A 21,195-nucleotide genomic window follows, 5' to 3' on the forward strand; every position below is an offset into this window, starting at 1 on the left:
CCAACAATGTCAATCTCTGCCTTCTCAAAGGAAGTCCCAACCACAGATAGTAGGATTAGGAGAGTCATTAGCCTCCTATTATCTTGCCACTGGCTTGACTGGAGACACAGAAGTGACAAAACTCCTTCACTTTTTCTTACATCTGGAACTAGTAGAAATAGTTGACTAGCCTTTCCCATGTCATAGGCTGCCACAGAAATCTAGCAATGGAGAAATAATGGGCTAGGTGGAGGAGAAATGCTCTGTATTGTTGAGGGGCCACCAATCTCCTCGTTGCTCCTGGTTTGGGCTATCTTATCTCACTGTAAAGCAATCCACCATCCCAGCAGACCCTGTGAATAGCACTGTCCTTGCCCTTCTCTTGCCTTTTTGTCAACTGCCTAAGGCCTTCGGGAGTGGGATAAGTCCTCTGTCCATGCCACAAGTCCTCCCTTGAGTTCTGCCAATTCTGATATGTCTCCCACGGGGCATCCTCTTCAGGCACCAGATTCTTCCCCACAAGGTTAGACAGAATATGTGCCTGTAGACATTTGAAGCTGGCTGCCCAGACTTCCTTTCCTTTCTCTTGTTCTTAGGGGCCTGGCCCACTCTTCCATGTTCCATTGACTACCCTATTGTGCTGTCTGAGCCCGCATGGCCACACACACACACACACTCAGGGAGGCCCAGGACTGCTGATTGAGCCTTCATCTCCGCACCTTCCCAAGCAGAAATTTTAAGGTCATTCCCTAGCAGACACTCCACTGGGATGGCAGGGGACACAGATACCTTCTTCAGGCCAGTAACTCAGTGTTAGCGTTGACTAATTGGTGCTTTTCATCAGTAATGAAACCATCTTAACCAGCTTAACCATGACCATGGTTGTGCTGGTACCTATATCCTTCAGAGCCTTGACTTCAGTAGCATTGATCTTAGGCCACTGCCTGTACTTCTCCATGCTTGAAGCCAGGCAGCAGGGTGTCAACTTCCACCTTACCCACAGAAACTATGGTGACCTCAGTGCAACATTTGGTCTCCTCTGGGCCAACTTTCACTCCCATCCCAACGTTACATTACATTGCCTACCAGTAGGGGGCTTCTAGGAAAAAGCAGCATCAATTTGATAACCCCTAAACTACACCTCAGCCTCCTAAGGGTAGAAATTATTTCCCTGGTTCCTCCTTACCTCGGAATGGACTGAGATGAGTTCTGGGTCTCTCCCCCTTGGGCTGACTTTGGGGTTCATTGGAGAACTCCTTTTAATTGTGTTGCCAACATCTTTCCCGTGGGAAGGTCTTTACCCCCTTTTTAGGATCACTTGCATGAAACCTTTTGGGTTTTGTAGTGCTTTCCAACTCATCTGCTATCTCAGTGGTTCCCAACCTGTGGTCCGGGGACCCCTGGGGGTACGCAAAGCCTCCTCAGGGGGTCCGCGACTGCTTGGAAAATTAAATAATATTAACAGATTAGGTCCCCAGCTTTCAGTAATTACTCAGTAGGGGGGTCCCCGGATTCCAAAAATGATTCAATGGGGGTCCCCGGTTCCAGTAATGATAAATTGGGGGTCCACTGAAGTCAAAAGGTTGGGAACCACTGTGCTATCTTATCCAGCTTTTTAGGGCTCAACAGCTTAGAGTCTATCAGGTGCAGGTGTAACATCTCTGTAGAACAATTAGTTAAGATGTGCTCGTCAACCACCAAATTGAGTAGCCCTTCATAACTGTTAACTTTTATCCAGCCACCTAGTGCTTTCACTGAAGCATCCACAAAGTCCACTGATGTCTGTTGTGCCTCCTTTCGTGTATTCCCAAACCTTTGTCTGCACTCTTCTGGGGTAAGACCAAACAAGTCGACAAGTGCTGACTTCATGTGTGGGTATGACTCTACCACCTTATCTTACAGGATCAGAGGCCTATCTCTGCCCACCACTGGTAGTAGCTGCCATAGCAAGGTACTCCAATATGGGGTACTTATCTTCCTGATCCTAAGAGCTCTTTCACAGGATGCTAGCCACATATCAGTGGCATTCCCTTCTACAAACTATGCCACAATTTCTTAGGACAACCTTGGGTCATGGGCACCCCTTGCAGATACATCATTCACAATTTTGCTGCCACCATTCTTCTAGTGCGGCAAGCCCAACTTTACGCTCCTCTCCTCAAGAATCATTTTTTCCCTCTAGGGCCAGTCTCATTTTGCTCCAAACCTAGGAGGCACACCTGAGCCTTGAGGTCACCATGCCTCCTCTCTGGCGTTGAGCTCCTTTCACTGCCAGCGATTAAAGGGACCCTGGCACGAATGCATGGGTCAGAGTGCTGTTGTCCCCTACCATCCTCCTCATTGATGACCTGCCTTTCGCTAACCTCTTCTACACACTCTGAAGTAATCTATTCCTCTAAGAGAACATGGGCTCTGCAAACTTCCTCTCAGGCAACAAGGGCCTTCTCTAAATCCTCTTTCTTGGCTGAAGATCTCTAGAAGCTTTTCAAAACTTTTTAGAAGTTTTGTAACTAATGGAAACAGTACTTTTGAAACTTCAAAAAGTGATCCAGTTAAGCAATTCTGATTAACAATCAAAAATACTCTTTGTCATGTGGTGGATTTTTAGGTTTTCTAACTTTATAAGCATAAAGGACCAACAAAACAGTAAAATAAGAAGAAAACACAGCACAATAAAAATCCTTCAGCATCCTGTATCCCTTTCAGCAGGACCACTCCATTGACTTTAATAGAGGTTCTGTCTAAGGATTCGTACCTGGACTGTAGACTGCTAAAACTGACATATAACTGACCTATTGGGTATGTCTGACTGGTTTCCTCTGGGAGTTATCACCTCAAGAGTGCCCATATAGATAATTTCAACTAAGTTGTTTTTGTTAACCTTAAACCACTAAGTCAATTACAATGATTGCAATATTGCACTGAGTTATAAAAAATTGATTTGTTGTTTCATATGAAAAACATATTTCCAGATTCCTCCCATAGATTTGTGTCAGTCAGTTGTCTACTGAAAGATTAAGATATAACCTATTTCTATAAATTGGTGTTGGGTTTTTATTGGTTCATGCTTTCTTCTTATTTTACTGTTTTGGTACTTCCTAATGTTTTACATTTGAACCTTTGTTAAAGCCTGGCTCCTTTGTGCCACAGCTATTCAGGACTGAGCTAAGATTTTACAAATGTTCTTGACTGGACCTGATACAGAATTGTAACTTTATTACACATTCACACAGATATTGAGGCATTTGTTGCCTCCAGACATTACATTCCCACTCCCAGAGAGGTGTCTTTCTTTGGTTAAAGACGGGGGACTAGACGGTTTCCCCCAGTTTGCTCCTAGAAAGGCAGGCACCCAACTCCAGCCTCCAAAGTGTTATAGGCCCAGCCAGTAGAGTCATACTGTAGTGCAGGTCTCCCTCATGCGATGGCCAGACAGTGGCCAATACATGTGGTTCAGTGGTCATCTTCGTATCCAAGCATGCCAAATAAACAACAGAGAAAGTACCCTGAACATACTCACCTTTCCCTTCCATGCCTTACCTGAAACTACCATTACTAAGTCAGGTAAGGAAGTAGAGGAAGCAAATAAATGGAGCAGAGGTATGACCTCAAAAATCCAGTGGCACACACAGGAAGTACGGGATTGGACCAGTGAGCTATCAGCCCTTTTTTGCACCCAATGGCAGAACCTTAAGAGAGTCCATGAAGAACCTATTTTTTTCCTCTACCTTTATAAACTGAGAGAACACTGAAGCAAAAGAGGGTGATTCCAGGGGGAATAGCCCCAAATTAACAGAGAAAGCCAAGCCGATGATATGGCTGTGCTCTAAGAGCCCATGCACGGGCCAAGCCCAGAAAATGTTTGACGGGTAAAGTGTGCAACAAACTCCAATAAAAATTATGAGCAAGACACTTCAAAATTCAAAAAAGTATTTTCCTTCAACATGCAAAGGAGTTTCAACTTACTACATGGGATTACAAAATTGTATTGAGAGACTGCATGTCCTCTAAACCTTAAACATATATGTTTAATACGTTAACCACAATTGGCATAAATTAACCTACTTATAATTCTCTAGTATATGGTACTTAGGGTAACCAGGGCCTGTAAGTTAAGTGTTCCTCATGGATTGCAGCATTGATCATGCCACCACAAATGTGACAAAGTAGATCATGTCTCCCAGCCTGCCACTGCCTATGGTAGAGCAGTTGTAAAATGCTAACTTGACTTTGCCATTTAACCTTATGCCAAAGTCCAAACCTTCCTTTTTAGTATATAAAAGTCACCACTAAGGCTGGCATAACAAGCACTAATCCAGGGCGCAGTATATTAAAATGTAGGACATGTGTTTTACATGTGGTGACAGTAAAACCTAGCACTGTTATTTTAACTGCAGATGTGAGGAAAGGGGTGCATTATAAGCTGTGGTTGTGCAATCTCACTGTGTAAAACACTAACCAACCCCATCAAAATCAGTAGGTTTGATTTGTTAAACGTTAGGCTCACCCCTGGGTAACAGTGGCTCTGAGCAGTCTGGTTTACACAAAGGAACAAGTGTTAAGAATTTAAACATCAGCAAAACAACTGAAGAAATCCATGAGACAAACAAGAAATCTCACAACAATTTATAAATATAGATTGTATTTCTATGTACTTTCAGACATCACAATTAAAAAGACCCTTCAGAGGGTTCTGGAGATACAACAATTACAAGGTGTAGTGAATACACACCTTTTCACTTAACCGTGAACAAGCGCTGGCAAATTCAACAAATCTGACAGAAAAACTATTTCAAGAGAAACTTGGGTAAGTATTAATATGGTTAGTTCAAGTTACTTTAGGTGACCAACTCTGGTAGGGAGCCACTCAGAGGGACCAGAAAGGTCCTCAGAAATAGTTACCTTGGAGAAAGAAGCAGCCTTCAGAAAGTCCCAGGCACTTTTATCCCTTTGCTGTAGGTCCCTACATAAGTGGTCCTGATGCAACGGTACAGGAAGCGGACGATGCTCAAGTATGCTGTGGACGCGATGCAGCGGATGGGGGTCTCCTCCAACTGCTCCTTGGTACATGACTTTGGTGAGGTAATTCTGGCCACAGGAGTCATCTTCCATCAAAGTCCTCTTGGTCCTAGTAGAAGTCCAATCGCCACTGGGCTAACAGTCACCAAGTATTGTAGTCACAGACAAATCCTTTCCTGGGTGATAACTTAACTTATGGGCAATTACGCTGCACTCCAATGGCTCTCCAGGGTCCAGCAGGCTCAGGTGAACTTTGAGCATCAGGTCCTAGGCTCTGGAGCTGCACAGCGATGAGTGGCAGCGATGCGACTTGCCCCAGGTGGCTTCTTCAGCTGTTGTGGCCATGAGCTGCCAACAGGAGATCAGCTAACTGAACCTTGGAGTCTCTTTCTATGGCTGGCCTTTGGACATGACTTCTCCAAGAGCATGACACAGCAGGCACAGTTCCGTCTCCTTTGCTAGTCACCAAGGTCAGCAGGTGCAGTCCACCCCGGTTCACCCTCCCTTTGCCAGTGCTTCAGTGCAGCAGGACATTCTTTCTTCAGTCCTCTTCGCCAGTCCGTTGAGCTCTGAGTTCTGGGTTCCATACATTGCAGAACCCCTCTGTCAGCAGAAGTAGGGCCAGATGTATCAAAAATCCGATTTGCATTTCGTACATAGCGAATTTAAAAAAATCTCTATTTAAGAAATGCAAAATGGTATGTATGAAATTTGCGATTCTGTTATAACGATTTCTTAAAATTTGCAAACGCTATTACTGAATCGCACATAGAGAATGCGACTCCATTCATCCCTATGGGCATGTAGGCCCGTAGGTGCGAATGGTTTTGCATTTCCCAAATTGCGAATTCCAGTTAGGAATTCGCAAATTAGGTAATGCAAACCCCAGGGTGCTGGGGATCTAAGGCCCCCTCTGATACACCCCCAAAAAATATTTGTGGACATGTGATAATGTTATAATGCATTTTTAAAAATTGCACATGCTTACCACCAAATTGGATTTGGTGGTAATTGCATTTCCTAAATGCTCAATTCGCATTTATGAAATGCTTGATACATGGGATTTGGAAATCGCAAATAGGGATTCCTTATTTGCGATTTCCTATTTAGAGAATCACAATTTGCGATTCTCTAAATGGGGTCGCAATTTTAAGGAATCGCTATTTTTGTGATTCCTTAAAATTGCACTGCGAATGCCTTTAATACATTGTGAAAGGCATTTTTGCATTCACAAACGGCCAGATTTTGTGATTCGCACCGTTTGCGAATGTAAAAACTTTTGAAACATCTGGCCTGTAGATCCCTAGTCCAACCCAGAGGAGTGGCTACCAGGGAGCTACATGCTCTGGGAAAACTGTTTTGGCAACTGGTTTCCCTTCTCCTTCCAGAATGCAGCCTATCTACCTAATCAATAGAGCAACTACTCTCCCAACTGTTCCCTACTGCTTTTCAAAGTCAGCTTCACCTTTGATGCTAACCTTTTGGGCCAACGTTCGCATGGCTATCTGCGAGGGGGAGCAAATACCCTCTCCCCATGGGCTGCTATTGTCTTCTTTCCTGGGAGTTGTTTGCATGTCTCCCCAGGATGACAGATAGCTGTCTCAAGGAGAAACCCTGTGTGCAACTGTAGACAGCCACAGGGTTTTTATGGCAACAAAGCGGCAACTTTGTAAACGTTGCACTCTCCAACAAGTTACATAAACTACAATTGCGGGTTGTTTATGCTGGAACATGTAAAAAACATGTTCCACTTTATCATGTGCAGCGCTCTGTCTTAGGGCTCACTAGGCCTGCAATAGGGGTGACTTATGTACATTAAAAGGGAGGACTTTGTATTGTGATGACTTTAAATGGCAAAGTGGAGTTAGCAGTTCAAAACTGTACTTCTAGTCAGCAGCGGCAGACTTGGAGCCATGTTGTTTCTTCTGTCACACCCAGGGTGATACAATAAGTGCAGCGGTATTTGGGTGACACACCAGCTTACAGACCTCGTGTACCTTTGTACTATGTACTAGGGACTTACCAGTAAGTTAGCTTTTGCCATTTGGGTGTAAGCCAATCAAACATACACAGAATAAGGTCAGGGCACTGAGGTTGGGTTGGCAGACCTCAATGCACTATCATAGACGAAAGCCCAGCAGCATCAGCTGAAAAACTTGGGGGTGACCACACAAAAGAGGCATTTCCTTACAGAATAAAGGCTAGTAGCTCCAGTGGTGAGTATGAAGTTACACATTGACTACTCCATTTTCCAAATTGGGACTACTACAGTTGGTACTTCAACTTGTTACTCAAGTTAATGTAGTTTACAAAGTGCAACTTTAGAAAATTGCCACTTTGTTGCCCTAAATTGACCAGTAAACATTTACAGTTACAGGCAGCTGCAATACTTGAGACAGCCTTCTGCCCCCCTGGACGGAAGTGTAAACAACTCTCAGGAAGCACACAATGGACCTGCCCCGGAAAGAGGTGCAACCTCCTCCTGGCAGGATGGCCCGAGTGGGTGTGAGTCCAAAAGGCGAGCTTCAAAGGGGAAGGCGCCTTAGAAAGGCAAATGGTTGTCACACTTAGGAAGGGTTACTCATTTGTGTTTACAGACAGACTGGTATATCAGGAAGAGAGGGAAAAGCCATTGTCAAATCATTTTTTCAAGGGGAGTGTAGCCCCACGTAGCCACACCTATGGGATGGGGTAGGGGAACTCCACACACCAACAGAAGGGTTCTGCCATGTTTAGAGTGGGCACAATAGTGTACCCTTGGATAGCTAAAGTTGGATAGCTGTACGTGGATAACTACACTCCATAGGAAGTCGTCATCATGCAGGACGGACCTAGCAGCCGATTGGCTAGTATGCCAGCACATCCCCATAGGCTCATAATGGGAATAAAAGTGGCCCCCCTTGGTACCCAGTTCTCATTTCGACCCTGTCTTAGAAGAGTGACTGCCCTGCTGCTTCTTGGCCTAGCAAATAGAGGACTGTGCCTGTGGTGTTCTGCTTGAGGAAAGGTTGCCCACAAGCATCAGACAGGAGTGACTCCAAGAGTCAGTTGGCTGACTCGCTGTTACAGCCACAGGGCCATAACTCTTTGGAAAATTCAGCAGCCTGGATTGCCTGCCTGCTGTTGGACACTGAGATGCAGCCTGGAAGACTGAGTTCTGGTGCTTAAAAGATGCAACAAGTCTGCTAGACCTTTGGGAGTCACCAGCGTTTAGTTGCCCAGCACAGAAGTTACAGCAAGTTAAAGGAAACCGCTGGTTTGGCTGTAACCGGAGACCAGGAAAACACTGGAAACTGGTTTTGTGCTGGACCTCATCAGGACTTCTTGAGCAATTGACACCTGGGACCAAAGTCACCCCCGTTGCTCAAGGATTTTGAGGTGGCCAGAGGAAGACCCCTGACACCTGCTCATCAACCTCAGCATCCTTGAGCTTCTTCAGCATCCTGTATCCCCTGCATCAGGACCACTCAGTTGATTCCCATGGTGATTCACCCATAGAGCCTGGAAAAAGACTGAAAACTGCTTTCTTTGTGAGAAAACTATCCAGTTGGGTCTGACTGGTCTCTGTGACTAGTTCCCTGTTGGAGTTAGTACCCACAAGAGTGCATACATAGCTGTTTACAAGCCACTTGTTGTGGCTAACTTTAAACTGGAAGTCACAGTAGGTTTCAATAATTTATTCATTTCGGATGAAAAGCAGTGATTTATTGTTTACTTAAAATTCACATCTCCAGAACCTTCTGGCTGATTTTTATTGTTGAGTTGTCCATTTAAAGAAAAAAATATGATCCATTTTTATAAACTGGTGTTGGATTTTTATTATGTTTTATTTTCTTCATTGTAGGAAAGTACCATCTTGCCTGCCATGTTACCACCATTTTTACTTGTGTGAATGTTTTTTTTGGCTGTGTCACTGGGATCCTGCTAGCCAGGACCCCAGTGCTCATAATCTGTGCCCTGTATGTGTTCCCTGTGTGGTGCCTAACTGTATCACTGAGGCTTTGCTAACCAGAACCTCAGTGTTTATGCTCTCTCTGCTTTTAAAATTGTCACTGCAGGCTAGTGACCATTTTCACCAATTCTCATTGGCACACTTGAACACCCTTATAATCCCCTAGTATATGGTACCTAGGTACCCAGGGTATTGGGGTTCCAGGAGGTCTCCATGGGCTGCAGCATTTCTTTTGCCACCCATATCGAGCTCAGGCCATTCTTATACAGGACTGCCATTGCAGCCTGAGTGAAATAACGTCCATGTTATTTTAACAGCCATTTTACACTGCACTTAAGTAACTTATAAGTCACCTATATGTCTAACCCTCACTTAGTGGAGGTTAGGTGCAAAGTTACTAAGTGTGAAGGCACCCTGGCACTAGCCAGGGTGCCCCCACATTGTTCAGGGCAATTTCCCCGGACTTTGTGAGTGCGGGGACACCATTACACGGGTGCACTACATATAGGTCAATACCTATCTGTAGCTTCACAATGGTAACTCCGAACATGGCCATGTAACATGTCTAAGATCATGGAATTGTCCCCCCAAGCCAAATCTGGTATTGGGGTGCCAATCCCATGCATCCCCGGGGCTCCAGCATGGACCCCAGGTACTGCCAAACTAGCTCTCTGGGGTTTTCTCTGCAGCTACCGCTGCTGCCAACCCTCAGACAGGGTTCTGCCCTCCTGGGTCTGGGCAGCCCAGTCCCAGGAAGGCAGAACAAAGGATTTCCTCTGAGAGAGGGTGTTACACCCGCTCCCTTTCGAACTAGGTGTTAAGGGCTGGGGAGGAGTAGCCTCCCCCAGCCTCTGAAAATGCTTTGAAGGGCACAGATGGTACCCTCCTTGCATAAGCCAGTGTACACCAGTTCAGGGAGCCCCCATCCCCTGCTCTGGCGTGTAACTGGACAAAGGAAAGGGGGTGACCACTCCCCTGTCCATCACCACCCCAGGGGTGGTGCCCAGAGCTCCTCCAGTGTGTCCCACACATCTGCCACCTTGAATGCAGAGGTGTGAGGGCACAATGGAGACCTCTGAGTGGCCAGTGCCAGCAAGTGACGTTAGAGACCCCTCCTGATACGCTCTTACCTGGTTAGGTAGCCAATCCTCCTCTGAGGGCTATTTAGAGTCTCTCCTGTGGGTTCCTCTTCAGATAACGAATGCAAGAGCTCACCAGAGTTCCTCTGCCCTTCTCTCTTTGACTTCTGCCAAGGATCGACCGCTGACTGCACCAGGACGCCTGCAAAACTGCAACAAAGTAGCAAGAAGACTACCAGCAACATTGTAGCACCTAACCCTGCCGGCTGTCTCAACTGTTTCCTGGTGGTGCATGCTCTGAGGGCTGTCTTCCTTCACCCTGCACTGGAAGCCAAGAAGAAATCTCCTGTGGGTTGATGGAATCTTCCCCCCTGCTAACGCAGGCACCACACTTTTGCATCATCGTCATTTTGCCTAAGCTGCTAGAACACTAGTAATCTACTAATAAGGGATAACTGGACCTGGCACAAGGTATAAGTACCATTAGGTACCCACTATAAGCCAGGCCAGCCTCCTACATTGGTAGTGGGATAAGTACTTGTAACTGCTTTATCACTTTGTCATTGGTGCTTTCATAAGAAAAACATATACCAAATACTTCAGAATATACACAGTAACCTAAACAGTTCAACTTTCCTTCTCTAAAACTTTCTAAAGAGTTTCTGAAAAGTTTCTAAAAACTTTCAAAAGTTTTCAGAAGTTTGAAAAAGTTTTCTCTGTTCTTTAAACAGTTCCAAAACGTTTTCCTCTTTCTGTCCTAAATCTTTTCCATCATGTCTGCAGTAAAACTTACTCCCACAGTTGTCCAGGCAACATATGGGAATCTAAACTTTGAAAGTTTGAGGGGTCTCTGCATTGAAAGAGGTTTAGGAATTGGTAAGAATCCTACAAAAGATCTTCTCCTTAGCCTTCTCCTAGAAAGTGACCAGAACCAGTGTGGCCCATCCCAGGATCAGGAGGTAGAGAAGGGGGTACCCAGACAAACTCAGAGGAGTCCCCTGAGGATGCTGGGGAGGGTTCTTCCAAGGACCTGCCAGCTAGCAGGCCACCTAGTGACAATGGTAGTGGGAGGGGGTCACAAAGTAGTAGGGCACCTTTCACACCTAAAGGCCAGGTTACTAGGGTCCAGCCAGTTAGGGACAGGTCCGACTCTGCCAATCCCCACATTTCTTCTGTGTCTCACAATTCCCAAACCTCACACCCTGAGGATAACTTAATGGAAAGGGAACTCAGAAAGCCGAGGTTGGAAGAGGCCAGGCTGAAGCTTAAACAGCAGCAGCTGGCCTTAGACAGAGAATCTTTGGATGTGGAAAGGGAAAGGCAGAGGTTGGGGTTAGTTCCCCATGGTGGCAGCAGCAGTGTTTTTGATAGCAATCCTGTTAGAGAGCAAGATTCCAGAAACCTGCATAAGATAGCCCCCTTTACAAGGAGGGGGATGACATTAACACGTGGTTTGCTGCACTTGAGAGGGCCTGTATGGTACAGTTGGTCCCTCAAAGGCAGTGGGCTGCTATCTTGTGGCTATCTTTCACTGGAAGGGTAGGGATAGGCTCCTTACTGTCAGAGAAAGTGATGCTAACAATTACAAAGTTTTGAAGGATGCACTCTTGGATGGATTTGGCTTAACCACTGAACAATACAGAATTAAGTTCAGAGACATCAGAAAAGAGTCCTCTCAAGACTGGACAGACTTTATAGACTGTTCAGTGAAGGCCTTGGAGGGCTGGTTACATGGCAGTAAGGTGACTGACTGTAGGAGGCTGGCCTGGCTTGTAGTGGGTACCAAGGGGTACTTACACTCTGTACCAGGTCCAGTTATCCCTTATCAGTGTAGAAGAGGAGTTTCTAGCAGCTTAGGCTGATAGAAGGTAGCTATAGAAGAGCAGCTTAGGCTGAATTAGGAGACATGCAAAGCTCCTACTATACCACTGGTGTCATATGCACAATATCATAAGAAAACACAATACAAAGATATACTAAAAATAAAGGTACTTTATTTTTATGACAATATGCCAAAAGTATCTCAGTGAGTACCCTCAGTATGAGGATGCCAAATATACACAAGATATATGTACACAATACCAAAAATATGCAGTAATAGCAAAAGGAAGTAATGCAAGCAATGTAAAGTTACAGTAGATTGCAATAGGAGCACATAGGTATAGGGGCAACACAAACCATATACTCCAAAAGTGGAACACGAACCACGAATGGACCCCAAACCTATGTGAGCTTGTAGAGGGTCACTGGGACTGTAAGAAAACAGTGAGGGTTAGAAAAATAGCCCACCCCAAGACCCTGAAAGGTAGGTGTAAAGTGCACCTACAACCCCCAGAGAGCACAGAAGTCGTGATAGGGGGATTCTGCCAGGAAGACCAACACCAGCAATGCAACAACAGTGGATTTCCGGACCTGAGTACATGTAAGACAAGGGGACCAAGTCCAAGAGTCGCGACAATGTCGAGAGTGGGCAGATGCCCAGGAAATGCCAGCTGAGGGTGCAAAGGAGCTGCCACCGGGTGGAAGAAGTTTGGTGTTTTGCAAGAACGAAGAGGACTAGGAACTTCCCCTTTGGAGGATGGATGTCCCACGTCGTGAAGAAGCTTGCAGAGGTGTTCCAATGCAGAAAGACCGCAAACAAACCTTGCTAGCTGCAAGGGTCGCGGTTAGGGTTTTTGGATGCTGCTGTGGCCCAGGAGGTACCAGAATGTCGCCATTTGGATGAGGAGACAGAGGGGGTGCCCAGCAAGTCAGGGAACCCTCACAGAAGCAGGCAGCACCCGCAGAAGTACCAGAACAGGCACTTAGAAGAGGAGTGAACCGGAGTCCACGCAAAGTCACAAAAGGGAGTCCCACGACGCCGGAGGACAACTCAGAAGGTCGTGCACTGCAGGTTAGAGTGTCGGGGACCCAGGCTTGGCTGTGCATGAAGGAAATCCAGGAAGAGTGCACAGGAGCCGGAGCAGCTGCAAATCACGTGGTACCCAGCAATGTAGTCTAGCTTGGGGAGGCAAGGACTTACCTCCACCAAACTTGGACTGAAGAGTCACTGGACTATGGGAGTCACTTGGACAGAGTTGCTGAGTTCCAGGGACCACATTCGTCATGCTGAGAGGGGACCCAGAGGACCGGTGATGCAGTTTTTTGTTGCCTGCGGTTGCAGGGGGAAGATTCCGTCGACCCACAGGAGATTTCTTCAGAGCTCCTGGTGCAAGAGGGAGGCAGGCTACCCCCAGAGCATGCACCACCAGGAAACAGGCGATACAAGGTTGCAGTAGTCGTCTTTGCTACTTTGTTGCAGTTTTGCAGGCGTCCTGAGCAGTCAGCGGTCAATCCTTTGGCAGAAGGTGAAGAGGGAGATGCAGAGGAACTCTGATAAGCACTTGCATTTGGTATCTGAAGAATTCCCCAAAGCAGAGACCCTAAATAGCCAGAAAAGGAGGTTTGGCTACCTAGGAAGGAGGATAGGCTAGTAAGAAAGGTAAGAGCCTATCAGAAGGAGTCTCTGACGACACCTGATGGCACTGGCCACTCAGAGCAGTCCAGTGTGCCAGCAACACCTCTGTTTCCAAGATGGCAGAGGTCTGGAGCACACTGGAGGAGCTCTGGGCACCTCCCCTGGGAGGTGCAGGTCAGGGGAGTGGTCACGCCCCTTTCCTTTGTCCAGTTTCGCACCAGAGCACGGCTGGGGGATCCCTGAACCGGTGTAGACTGGCTTATGCAGAGATGGGCACCATCTGTGCCCATCAAAGCATTTCCAGAGGCTGGGGGAGGCTACTCCTCCCCAGCCCTGACACCTTTTTCCAAAGGGAGATGGTGTAACACCCTCTATCTGAGGAAGTCCTTTGTTCTGCCTTCCTGGGCCAGGCCTGGCTGGACCCCAGGAGGGCAGAAACCTGTCTGAGGGGTTGGCAGCAGCAGCAGCTGCAGTGAAACCTCGGGAAAGGCAGTTTGGCAGTACCCGGGTCTGTGCTAGAGACTCAGGGGATCATGAAATTGTCTCCCCAATGCCAGAATGGCATTGGGGTGACAATTCCATGATCTTAGACATGTTACATGGCCATGTCCGGAGTTACCATTGTGACGCTATACATAGGTAGTGACCTATGTATGGTGCACGCGTGAAATGGTGTCCCCGCACTCACAAAGTCCGGGGAATTTGCCCTGAACGACGTGGGGGCACCTTGGCTAGTGCCAGGGTGCCCACACACTAAGTAACTTAGCACCCAACCTTTACCAGGTAAAGGTTAGACATATAGGTGACTTATAAATTACTTAAGTGCAGTGGTAAATGGCTGTGAAATAACGTGGACGTTATTTCACTCAGGCTGCTGTGGCAGGCCTGTGTAAGAATTGTCAGAGCTCCCTATGGGTGGCAAAAGAAATGCTGCAGCCCATAGGGATCTCCTGGAACCCCAATACCCTGGGTACCTCAGTACCATATACTAGGGAATTATAAGGGTGTTCCAGTATGCCAATGTGAATTGGTGAAATTGGTCACTAGCCTGTTAGTGACAATTTAGAAAGCAGAAAGAGCATAACCACTGAGGTTCTGGTTAGCAGAGCCTCAGTGAGACAGTTAGTCATCACACAGGGAACACATACAGGGCACACTTATGAGCACTGGGGCCCTGGCTGGCAGGGTCCCAGTGACACATACACTAAAACAACATATATACAGTGAAATATGGGGGTAACATGCCAGGCAAGATGGTACTTTCCTACAGTTGTCCAATGGCCTTTTACTTTACATAAATAGCACCACGTTTTTTTACTTGATTAGAAGAGGATTTGGACCCACCACCCCCAGCAGAGTGTTTTTGTGGGCCTGATGTAGACTCATTTTTAGATTTGTCCCCACCCTTGTCTGAAGACTTACCATCCTTCTTCTTGCCATCCTTGTCACCCCCTGTATGAACTTTTCTGTTCACTCTTGTTCTGACCCATTTGTCTGCCTTCTTTCCCAATTCTTGGGGAGAGGTCAGATCTGAGTCCACTAGATATTGGTGTAACAAAACAGACACACGGTTATTCAGAATATGCTCTCTCAAGATTAGATTGTACAGGCTTTCATAGTCAGAAACTTTACTGCCATGTAACCACCCCTCCAAGGCCTTCTGTGGTTCTAAAAATTCTGGACCCATGTAATTTACTTTGCCACAGCAGTACGATTTTAGTATCAAAAGACCGATAATGACTAGTACACTAAGCATGAGCATTTTCGCTCAATTCCAGCAGCGTTTTCACCTCGAAATCGCCATTTTCGTCCTGCACTCGTGGCTCCCATTTTTTACACGGCAGCCATTTTTAAAAGTTGCCCTCACATAGGCTTATAATACAGTCAGATTTGATTCCAAGGACACGTACACCTTGATTGACTTTTCTCTGACCTGGGCAAGCTGGAACCATTGCCTCAGGCCAAACCTGTTTGGTCAGTCCCTCTCCCAGTGGCCGAATCAGATAGCATCAAGGCACACCATGTCATAAAACCCTTATTATCGCTAACACACCCTGCCTAATCTTGCTCACACCTGCACCTGCTCTTTTCTTCTTCTTACTTTACGAGGGGGAGGTGCCCGTTTTTATTGGGGGTCCACACTTATCTGATGTAAAATACTAGGCCTTGCCGGGTAATTTATTATGGGTTGGATGACATGAAATATGAGGTTTCATCATGACACTGTTTTTTCCTTTGTAGTGAAAACATGTGAATGACCAACCAAAATGTCAAGAATGTTTGCCTGAAGCTTAAAAAACTGTATATAAGGAAACCTGACTTTGCATTGATACACAGTCTCCTGAGAACATACAAACCGTGCTGTTGTACTTCTAGGACGCTTGTCACTTGGTTGCAGCCAATAAATTCGATCTTTGACTTCACCTAGAAGACTCTGAGTTTCTGTGGTCTGAATAAGAAAAGTACCCGAGGTCTTTGGGTGTACCCTGGCACCGCTGGGTTACCGGATCAGTACCAGTTCTGAAAAACCCAGTACCTCAGTTGGCGCCCAAACGTGGGGCGATACCAGCGGTACCGGTCCAAGCCTGAGGTCCGTGGGGAGCTTCGTGTGAAAATTCTGGAGGAAGGCCGCCACTTCATCGACCCCTGCATGTCGACGTGGTCCGAAAGTCTTTGCTGCGAGGTTCCCCGCTTCCCGACGGCTACGAAGGACTGCTGCCCTGGCTATCGCCCTGATTTGGACCCTTGATGTTTGGTAGAGCGAAACGATAAGACGAGTCTTCTGGTGACGTCATCGATATTTTCAGTTAAGTATAAGTGGAGCGTCTCCCAGTCCTTAGTTGGACACTTGGTTTGGTCCTTAGTTGGACATTTGGTTTGGTATCCCTTCGGGATCACTTTGATTTGGAACTTGCAAGTACCAAAGCCGAAGGACTCGTGTATTCACGAGACTATCGTAAACGATAATCCTTTGAAGTTTGAAGCTAGACTAGTGAGCGAAGATGCCTGGTCTTAGCAGACTTGGAAATTTGTTTTGTCTTGGTTGTAAAAGGGACTCCCGGTTGGAGGACTCATGTCCGGTTCCTCCGATTGGAACTCCAACCTATGAACTATATGTGAAGCACGGAGTAGGCCCCATCACGTTTAATAAAGTATGGGTCCGCTATTCTTGGAAATAATTGAGAAAAGTTTTCTTTTTTCTTGTAAATATGACTTACAACTAGGATCTGCAAACGGTTCTGTAAGTAAATTGCGACGGCGCTATTTATGAAAAATGGCTAAAGCGCGCTGTATTGTGTGTCCTGAGTGTTTTCTGTTTATATCTGAAATGAGCTCAATGTGTGTTTGTGGGTCTTCTTGATGTTTTCAGTTTGTTAAGTAAAATGTTGGTTAATTAATATTAAGTAGAAACTTAGAAAAAATCCAGAAATGAACCATGTGATGTGCTAACATAGCTATATGTTGCTCTTTAATTTATAGAATGAGCAATTGTGCACATATACAAAACTGCCGTTAAATGCTTAATAAATTAGAAAACACATTCAATAGATATAAATAGGGCCCCCAAAAAAACCGAAATTATCTATTTTTGCAAAAATATATATACATTTACAGCATTTTTCTTAGATGCATTGTATTAGATGTTCACAGGCAAACTTTTCAGCTGCAGTATATTTGATAGGAATGTTCAATTCAGCCAGCACTTTCCCATTTAATTATGGGTGGAATTTTGCATAACCTTCCTTTTAAATGAAAGTGGCGCAAAAAGGTGACGCATTTCAAGTTAGGCTTATGCGCTTAGGCTTGTGAGTTAATGTATCCCAAATAATAGGCAAGGGATGCAGCTTGCTTTTATATGTGGAATTATCACAAAAAAAAGATTTTTTTTTTTTTTATTTTTTTTAAAGAAAATTATTAATTATGGAAAAATTATTAAAAAAATAAGTGCCTTTCAAAATCGTTTTTTAATATTTATAAAGCTTAATACCTATACTATGACCTCCTAACATTAAAATTTAATTTAAGTTATGTTGCACCGCTAAAATGACATTTGTATGTGCAATTTTCCCTTGGCGCAGGAGCAAACAAGCTCATTTCTATAAAGTATAAGTTAATATTTTCAATGGCTGACTCATGGATTGTGTAATAGACATTCTGGTAATGCATATTATGCAAGAAAATTGTAGGATATTGATTTTTTAATGCCTAAAATATCAAAGTCGATTTTGGGCAAAAGCACTGTTTAAACTGCATTTTCTTTCATTCAGAGTACTTTTTAAAGTGTCTCAGGCTTCAGTAAATGCATACATTTAGGTTTGATATATATTTGCAGGTTGTGCCTTCTTATGATTCAATGAGTCAATGTGCCAGTACAAAGGCTTGTTTTAATATCAAGGTTGAAGGTTCTAACTTCAGCTGGGCCTACTGAGACGTTCATTCATTCGAGGTTGATGAAATATGTACCATTGCATGGGATTGCAACAAGCATTTATTCTAACAACTGGTATGTGTGTTATTAAGGTTTGTGAATTATTCACAGTAAATGTAGTTTAATAATCTGGAAATAGAGATCATTTTTTTTAGCGGCTAAAAAGGATTTTTTTTTATTTTTTAAATAGAGTGAATTATTGCAGGTTAGAAGGAAAATAGGAAAGCCTACTGTCTTTGACAGATTCAGAGTGGCAGAAGCTAGGAGAGCTACAGAGGCTGGCTCAAGTCACGCTGCTGAGATGCTATCTTTAGTTTTCCCATAAACAATGGAGGAGGCTGTCATGTTGACACTTGTGACCTTTTAAATTAGGGCCTTGTCTCTGTGAAATGCAGAATGACCCTACGGGCCTCTAAAAGTGGGATTTCTGGTTTCTCCAGAAGAACATCAATACAATTAAAGAACTTAATTCCAAAGGGAAAATATAAAAAAAAGGGGTTTCTTCAAAAGTCCCAACATCATGTTAAATGCTCTGCAAAACTGATACATTTGTGTCTCCACTCTAAAAAAATAAAATGATGCCTGCTAGTTGCTTTTATTTGACAGAAAACAAAGTGTTGCATTAAGTCTTAGACAGAAAATAAGATGCAGCCCTTTTCTAAAATTTTGAAGGCTACATGCCTTAATGAGAACGATTTGCCAATTAAGACTTAATTTTCACAGTGGAAATTGTAGGTGCCGAATTAATATGGAGTGTCAGTGTAACAATTTTTACTTTTAGAAAGGTAAAACTAAGGTGGCTTGATGTTGCGAAGTAACTGACAAGAGGGTAACAGTTAAGTAATGGAAATTTATTTTCATGTATTTGGTCCTATCATGAATTGTTCTTGCTGGTCCTGTATGTTAGAAGAGAAACAGTAAAGTTATATTTGACAGCAGATTTCCATTGCCTGGTGATCTACTGTCAAAAGGAGGGTAAGGATTTTAAACCTGACAAATTAAACAGGCCCAAATATTGGGTTTTGGGCTGCAGGTTTACAGTGCATAAAGTACATGACATGGTGTTGTGTGTCACCGCTTATTCACACATGCTATTGTTTTGTCTATGCTTTTTGTGTTTGATACACAGCAAGTATATCTGATAGCTTGACGTTTTGTGCGTTTTTATTTGTTTTTTTTGCATGTTTGTTGCTGCTTTTGATACTATTACAAGCTCCCCTGTGTTGTGAGGGGATGGTCATGACGATGCCCATCGCTACGCAACAGTTGGTTGAACTTGTTCTGGTTACTAAATTCCACAGATAATGATATTTCATGCTGTGAACATAAAAGACAATACTTCACCAGTGCATGTCTATTTGGCTATAATGGTATTGAAGGAAAATAAAAAGAGATATACAGGATCAAAGTGTGTCACCTGCAGTTAGTCACGTTACTGCCCCTTCCCTTAAAGGAACAGGCAGCCCTACATTTATGTAGCCTTGATTGGACCTAAGGATGAAATTATAGATCTGTGACTCAAGGTGGCCTAATTTCTATATTACATTAGTTAATGATGTTCTGTTTCCTAAGTAGCATATGGCTTTCGTTCCTTAAAAGAAAACCAGGTTTTCATTTTTTCCTGAAGAAGGAACTGTAACATTAGCTAGGAGTACCGTATATGGTGTAGTCACCAACGGTAGAGTTAAAATTTGTGTAACTTTGGCCTGTGTGTATCACCCGTACTCTCGGTGTTGTGTCACATGCCTGACTATCACCCAAATAATTTTTTTGTTCTTCCTATAGATTTTTTCTTTTGTTACTTCCGCTGACCAATGTCGCATCATGCTTAGTTATTGAGATTTTAGCTATGTCCTAGTCCCATTTCTCTTTTTCAAATTCCTTTCACCAGTCAGACCTTTTATTATTATTGATGTATTGTTCAGGTTCACATTTCCAGACTGCAGTGATGTACCAGGGACCCCCATGATATGTATAATTCCCTTTGGTGTGACCAGACTGGTTTTCAAGAATTTGCCTTAGGCCTGCTTCAATGTTTTCCAGCCTGACTGTCAGGGTAGCGATAGACTGGTTAACTGACTCAATATTATAGTAAGACAAGTTTTCCATCTCAATAGGAGATATCTTATGTTTACCTTTTTGAACATGACGAATTTTCAATGTCTATTTTAATTTGGTTTTCGGTTCCCTTCTGTTCCTGCTACTTTAATTTTTGGTGGGATCTGATGTGTTCTAATCATGCAAATATCAGGCCCTTCTAGTTCTTGTCTTTTTGTTTGCACATTTGACTATTAGCCTGTGTATTGCATAGTGCACCTGATGCACAGTTTTTAAAGGAAGGTTTCTACATGTCCCTGATAATCGGTATCATGTGATTTCTCTATTGAGATGTTCTAAGATAAGGAGGAACACCTAGACTTAATCATTGAGGAAAATATGTGTTTACCCCATTAGACAATGCCACTGTGTGAGGAAATCCATTCAGATAGAATTCTCATGTAGCTATAGATGGCAGAGAATAATGGAGAGAACCCAATTAAAGATGCTAGAGACCCTGTTTTGCCCTTCTGCCTTTGTCTTTGTATTTTATGCCCATGGTGTATGGCTACTCCTTTGAAGATTGCAGACCACCTGCTTGCAGTCCCCTTGTTAAAAACCATGAACTGTTTTTGTACTAAATTGAAGGGAACTAACAACTGTGGCACATTTCCTACGTCACTAGATTCTGCGGGTATCAAGTCATAATAACCTGCAGGACATTGATTTAAGCCTAATTCCCATCAGTGACAGCTACAGATGAAAGACGGACGTCTTGGCCCTACAGTCTCAGCACCCAGAAAGTAGCAAAGCTCGACAGCGATCGCCAGCGCATGGTATCGTACTTGCTCCATCAGACGGCGTTGGACATCACAAAACCAAAGTTTCAGTGTAAAAGAGCTAAAGAGAAGGATTCCTGTTGTTAAGAGCAGAGCTGTTTTGAGGTTTCATTTCTCTACCTGTCATGTGCTGGTAACCTCTGACAGTGTGCAATCTCTTGAGCCCCTTGGCCTGAGTTTTGGCCACACACCCCCTTTTCTTTGCTCCAACGGAAGAAGGGCAGTGCACCGGAGATTTCAAGTTTGGAAAAAGGCACTATATTGTGGTGCCCATGAAAGAGCAGCTTGAGCGTCCTCTGACACTAAATAATGAGTGTTGGAGTCTGAAAGTGCTGCTGAGCTTGAGCTATTTCCCAATTAATGGTGCTTGGGTCTGCACGAGATGATTTGTGCCCTTGATCAAT

The sequence above is a fragment of the Pleurodeles waltl genome, chromosome 3_1 (assembly GCF_031143425.1).
Source record: "Pleurodeles waltl isolate 20211129_DDA chromosome 3_1, aPleWal1.hap1.20221129, whole genome shotgun sequence".
In the NCBI taxonomy this organism is placed as follows: Eukaryota; Metazoa; Chordata; class Amphibia; order Caudata; family Salamandridae; genus Pleurodeles; species Pleurodeles waltl.